At 42.2% G+C, this 6,621-nt stretch overlaps 1 long non-coding RNA gene across 2 annotated transcripts; it reads right to left on the minus strand.

The window, feature by feature from the left end:
* Window positions 1-1,736: 1,736 nt before the first annotated feature.
* Window positions 1,737-4,525, minus strand: LOC123137313 (uncharacterized). Of its 2 annotated transcripts, XR_006468061.1 has the most exons (3): window positions 4,066-4,504; window positions 3,019-3,134; window positions 1,737-2,175 (listed from the first exon to the last, which is right to left on the minus strand). It is a non-coding gene; the product is annotated as an uncharacterized lncRNA (long non-coding RNA). The 2 variants fall into 2 exon arrangements; XR_006468062.1 differs by lacking the exon at window positions 3,019-3,134 and having other exon boundaries at window positions 4,066-4,525.
* Window positions 4,526-6,621: the final 2,096 nt, after the last annotated feature.

A 6,621-nucleotide genomic window follows, 5' to 3' on the forward strand; every position in this document is an offset into this window, starting at 1 on the left:
ACATTTGGGAAGAGGACCGGGGCCTCTATAAATAGGACTAGTCACCACCATAGGAGGGGATCATCTTAGACTGGAGAGAACTGATCTGGGACCGGATCCATTCCACCAAGACCATCCTCTCCAGCTCATAGAGCTCAAGAACACCTCTCCTCCGGAGGCTGTTCAACCATTGTACTAGTTCATCCTCAGCCCATGAGGCAATCCACCACCACCACAGTGGAGTAAGGTATTACACCACAACGGTGGCCCGAACCAGTATAAATCTCTGTGTCTCGTGTTCTTTGGGTTCGTCGAGCTAGGCCGTGAGAGCGTTGAGCGAGCGAGCTAGGGAGATGGAATACTTCGTGCGCACCCCAAAGTTTGAACCTCACAAGGGTTTGCCGAAACCCAGAATCCGACATTTGGCGCTCCAGGTAGGGGTGCGCCAAAACTTCGTCTCTTCGCCTGCTTCACCTCTCCGTCTTGCTCCCATGGCCGGCACCGCTTCCCTGACTAGATCGACAAACGCACGCGACGGGGCCCTGGGCCTCCGGGCCCTCACCCCCGCCTTGTGGCAAGTGCAGTGGCCGCACAAGTTCAGTCCGGAGATGTCGCCTCGCTATGACGGCACGGCGGATCCATCGGCCTTCCTGCTGGCGTACGAGGAGGCGGTTTTGGAAGCTGGAGGCGACGACAAGGTCATGGCCAACTGGTTCCCCATGGCACTCACCGGTGTGCCGCGTGCCTGGCTGCTCAACCTGCCAAGATCTTCTATGGCTTCCTGGGAGGAACTGCGCGGCCTTTTCGTCGCACGCTTCGCGGCACCAGCACCCCTTGCCGTTGCGACCCTCCTCGGCGGCTCGCAGGCGCCGCCCTCGGACCGCCACATCAAGCAATTCTTCTGCCAAATCGGCGCCACCTCTGTGTAGCAGGGCGCCCCTCCGGGATGGGCGGTGCCCAAGGCCGACCTCACCTTCGACTCGAGGGACCACCCCGCAACCACCGCTGGCTCAGGCGCACTCCCGATGCTCTGCACACCCACCATCTGCAACGTAGCAGTGACCAAGACCCTCATCGACGGCGGAGCCGGCCTCAACATGCTCTCCATGGAAGCGTTCGGCTTGCTTCACGTGCCGTACGGCTGGCTCCGTCCCACCAAGCCCTTCCCCGGAGTTGGCAGCGGTTCCACCAGCCCCCTAGGGCAAATCCGCCTCCCGGTCACCTTCGGTACCCGCGACAACTACCGCATCGAGCTTATCGACTTTGACATCGCTCGCATCTGCCTCCCGTACAACGCCATCCTTGGGTACCCTTCCCTGGCTCAGTTCATGGCGGCAACCCATCCAGCCTACAACCTCATGAAGATGCCGGAGAGTAGCGGCGTCCTCACCGTAGCCAGGGACACCAAAGAAGCCCTGACGGCTCTCGAGCTCGCCTTCAGGGCCGCCGCCGCGGCACGCCCGGCCGACGGAGCCCCAGATACAAAGCACAAAATAACCAGGACGCTATGACAATATGTCGATGGACTGGATATTCCAATGTATTTGTGACATTCACATGCAACACAGTTTAGTCAGAAATTCAATCAATGCTACAAGAAGTAGGCCAAACAGCATCAGAAAGACCTGAAATTGTTGACCAAGTGTTCCACATAAAGCTCAAGGAGTTCGTGAGAGACATAAGAGAAAGGTAATACTTTAGAAAAACACTCGCAAGTAATACCCAACTACTTGATCACACCTCTTACTATATCCCTATAGAAAAATAACTAACGGTTATTTCAAAATTGCAGTTATATACACAATAAAGTTCCAAAAAAGGGATCTCCCACATGCCCACATAGTCATATTCCTTGACAGAAAGGAAAAGAAACACAAGTACCCCGAACCATCAGAGGTAGATAGGATAACATGCACTGAAATTCAAGACTAGTTGATCCATAAGGATATGTAGTGGTTGAGAACTACATGTTGCATGGACCATGTGGCATGGTCGACAACACATGTATAAGAAAGTTCCCTAAAAAATATGACAGTAATACCACTGTAGGTGAAGATGGATAACCAGTATATAGAAAACGATAAGATCAATAGGTGCCTCAAGTACACGTACATATCAGGCAATGACGTGTGTTGAAGAATATTTCAGTTCAAAATGCACTTTCAAGATCCCTGCATCGAAAGGTTGCGTTTCCACCTAGAGAATGAGCAACAAATCATTTTAACTGATTATACAGATTTAACAAAGATCGTAAGGAAAGAAAGAGTGGGAATAACAAAATGTACATAGTGGATGGAGACAAACAAGATCCCGTGAAGCAAGAGAATTAACATATGCAGAGTTCCCGTTAAAATGGGTATGGAAGAAAAAAGAGAAAAAGTGGGGCAAAACAAAGAAAGGAAGATACGCTGGAATGATATATATGCTCATACAACAAATGGTGAAAAATACTACATGCGAATGCTACTTAACGCCCGCAAAGGATGCATGTCTTTCAAAAGGAACCGTAAATGGAGTTGTCCACACTTCATACAAATCTGCTTGCGAAGCACTAGGATATCAACGACAGAGTGGATTGAGTGCATAAATGGGGCATCAGACTGGGTGATTGGCTACCAGCTAAGACAACTGTTCACAACTCTTATGCCATTGAAGTCACAAGCCCAAAAATATTGTGGGGGACATGCTCAGAAGTTCTAAGCGAACACATGGAGTATAGGCAGAGAAGGCTCTTGAACTATCCTACACTTTGACTAACAGATACACAGAAGCAAGGATACGCCTTGGTGAAAGTAGATAAGCTCATGAGACAAGCTGGAAAGACATTTAAGGAATACCCCGGAATACAACATTCGGATTCTTCACAGATAAAGTAACTTGGAAACAAACTACTCAATGAAGAGATAACATCATTCCAGGATCTTTGGCAATATGAACTCTGAACAACTACATGCGTTTGATTCAGTAATGGAATCGATGAACAAAAATTTGGGAAAGAATATATTTGTGGACGGCTATGGCGGGATCTGTAAGACATACCTACGGAGGCAATCACAGCAAAGTTGTGTTCCGAAGGAAAGATAGTACTAGTAGTGGTGTCATGTCATATTGTAGCGCTGCTTCTATAGGGAGCACACTCGAGGTTCCACATCCCCCTATCCTTGCAGAAGAGTCAACATGTTAAGGTTCCCACTTGACCTACTAAAAAAGACTTCACTTATACTACGGGATGAAGGTCTAATGGCAAACAAGATATGCTTTGAGGCACTAGACAGAAGTAAAGGTAGTACTATATTGTCCTAAACAAGTGTTCACAAATGGATAGCTACACGTAGCATTATCAAGATTCACAAGAAGAGATGGACAATGTGTAATGGTAAATGATGAAGATAGCAAAGAGGATGATGTGGTCAAGAACATTGTCTATACTGAACTATTTTAAAGGTATGGAAAAACAAAAACACTTTTAGTATGATTCTTAGATAAGAATAGGTACATGAAAAATTTGTACACTGCAAACTATCTTCAAAATACAAATTAATAGCATACCAATGCTAACATGATATGGCAGGACAAATATGGTCCACTGCTCTGCGTAAGTACTGGAAACGTGCATCAACATTTGAAGGAAATAGTTAATCAATACCAAACATGTACACTATATTTTCTGATATTTGTGGCTTAATATATAGTACAACACAATATAAAGAGCATCTGTGCATCATTATAATTTGTATGACAATGCGGTCAGACCTATTTTACTACTCTATTAATATAAATACATTTTTGTCTTTGGGAAATATTAAACTAGAGTTACTCACAATTACACTGATTAATACATATATTTGTTCAATATGAATTGGGGTAAGGTTTTATTATTTATATGTGTTAAATATGAATTGGAGTAAGGGGGGCTAATACTGCCGATTACGGTCCAAGCCTGGAAAGAAGTGGAAGGGGCATAAGAAAATAAACATTTTCCACTAACAGGCAGTACCTTAATCACATTATATTGGTATATACAACCGTACAAACATAATAAAAGGTTAATAAAAAATCGCAATCAGGAAAAGGAGAAAGGGGAACCTGTAGGACGAAGAAAGCTGCCGATGTGGAGGAAGACGACGATGTGTCTGGCTGCCTCGACTGGGAACGACGACGATGCGTCTGGCTCGCGCGCTAGGGGAAGACAACGCTGCCGCCATCCTCATGCTGAAGATGGATTCAAGCTGGCAGCGGAAGACAAGATCCAAGCCCACATCACATGCGAGTCGAGCTGGGAGGTGCCTCAGTCGAGGACGAGCAAGCTAAAGGGAGAGCAAACTGATGGTAGCTGAGTTACCAGTCGGATCTCATTCGGTCGTAGGAATTTTGGAATGAGCGAGCGGAGAGAAGAAGGAAAGGAGAAAGGGGATCGGGCAAGAGTACGATTTTTTATTTGTAGGGAAGCAACTGCAATACGTTTCTTTTAGCGGTGCAAGAGCTACATGCTCACATGTGAAGGTACGGTCTGAGCAAGAGAGAAAATGTGTGAGCATTGTGTTGTGTGCATCTCCGTAGCCTATTGGGGTAAAGCACAACTAAAGAAAATACTATTTAAAGAAAAACACAAGATTATTTTTGCCGGAAAATAAACACAAGATTTTCTACATATTAGCCAGGATTACGTACAGTGTACATGCTCAAGAAAAGTACTGTGCACATGCCCAATAAAATATAGTCCATATATCATGTATTTAGCATAAATTATAAAAAATCAAACATATAATACATAATCATACGAATATAAAAACCATAACCAATACCAACGATTCATATTTGGACTCAAAATTAATGAGCATGAAACTTCTTTGCAAAACAACTATATATTTTACATGAACAAATCTACCACGACATGATGGATCAAGGCAGATAAGCTCAAATTTCCTGACAAGTCATATCAACATCAAAAACATGATCACCTGAACACATGACAATCTTCAACAATTCAAGCGGGTGTACCTTCACGATATTCTCCCAAATATGGAAGGGAATTCCTTTTTTTGCGGGGAAAAAAACTTTATTACATAAAAATAACCACATCACAACCAACCAAGAAAACTACCAAATGTTACATTCTTTTAACCAAACTTTATTACATACTAGCCCGCACGTATGTGCGGGCCATTTTGCTAGTTCTCCTCATATCGACATCTCACCAAAAACTTGAAAACTTCAATCACACAAAACTTAACGGAACTTCGTGAGATAGGTTAGTATGATAAAGAGCAAACCATTTCACTTTGGTACTGTCAAAGACAAGATTCATAATTGCTTCCACACAATGCATACCGTAGCATATCATTTTCGCAATTTATATTGAGCAATATAAGTCATAGAAACTAGAAAACAAGCAAACTATGCATTGAAAACAGAATCTGTCAAAAACAGAATAGTCTATAGTAATCTGTACTTCAACCATATTTCTGCTACTCCAAAAATTCTGAAAAATTAGGACAACATAGGGAATTTGTATATCTATCACCTATAAAAAATTCAGATCAAAAGCATGTTCCAGTGAATTCTCAAAATTCCTGGACTGAGTGCAAAAGGTTTTGTTTTTGGACAAAATCAAGTCAACTATCATCCACGCTATCCCAAAGGCTTTACTTGGCACTTTATTGAAACAAAAGCAATAAAAACATGATTACTACAGTGGCATAATCATGTGAACACACAAAAACAGTAGGTAAAAGTGTTGGGTTGTCTCCCAACAAGCACTTTTTTAATGTCTTTTAGCTAGGCATGATGAGTTCAATGATTCTCACTAAAAGAAAATAATTAAAACACAATGGGAGCATCATGAAACACATGGCAAGCACATTTAAGCCTAACCCACTTCCTATGCATAGGGATTCTGTGGGCAAACAATCTATGGGAGCAAGAATCAACTACCATAGGAAGGCAAAACAAGCATAACTTCAATATTTTCAACATAAAGAGAGGAAACTCGATATTATTGCGATATGTAAAAGCATATGTTTCTCTCTCATAATAATTTTCAGTAGCATCATGAATGAATTCAATAATATAACTATCACATAAAGCATTCTTTTCATGATCCACAAGCATAGAAAACTTATTACTCTCCACATAAGCAAATTTCTTCTCATCAATAGCAGTGGGAGCAAACTCAACAAAATAACTATCAGTTGAGTGAAAATTAAAATGATGATGACAAGTTTCATGGTTATCATTATTATTTATAGCACACATTTCATCATCATAATCATCATAAACAACAACTTTGTTATCATAGTCAATTGAAGCCTCACCCAAAATGGTAGATTCGTCACTAAGTAAAGTCATGACCTCTCCAAATCCACTTTCGTCATTATAATCATCATAAATAGGAGGCATGCAATCATTATAATAAATGTGCACATCAAATCTTGGGGGACTAAAAATATCATCTTCATCAAACATAGCATCCCCAAACTTATGGCTTTGCATATCATTAGCATCATGGATATTCAAAAAATTCATACTAACAATATTGCAATCATGCTCATCAAGAACAATCTATTGAATTCTTCTTCTACCAACTGAGCACAATTTTCTTTTCCATTATTTTCACGAAATACATTATAAAGATGAATAATA

Source organism: Triticum aestivum, chromosome 6B (genome assembly GCF_018294505.1).
Source record: "Triticum aestivum cultivar Chinese Spring chromosome 6B, IWGSC CS RefSeq v2.1, whole genome shotgun sequence".
NCBI classification, from domain to species: Eukaryota; Viridiplantae; Streptophyta; class Magnoliopsida; order Poales; family Poaceae; genus Triticum; species Triticum aestivum.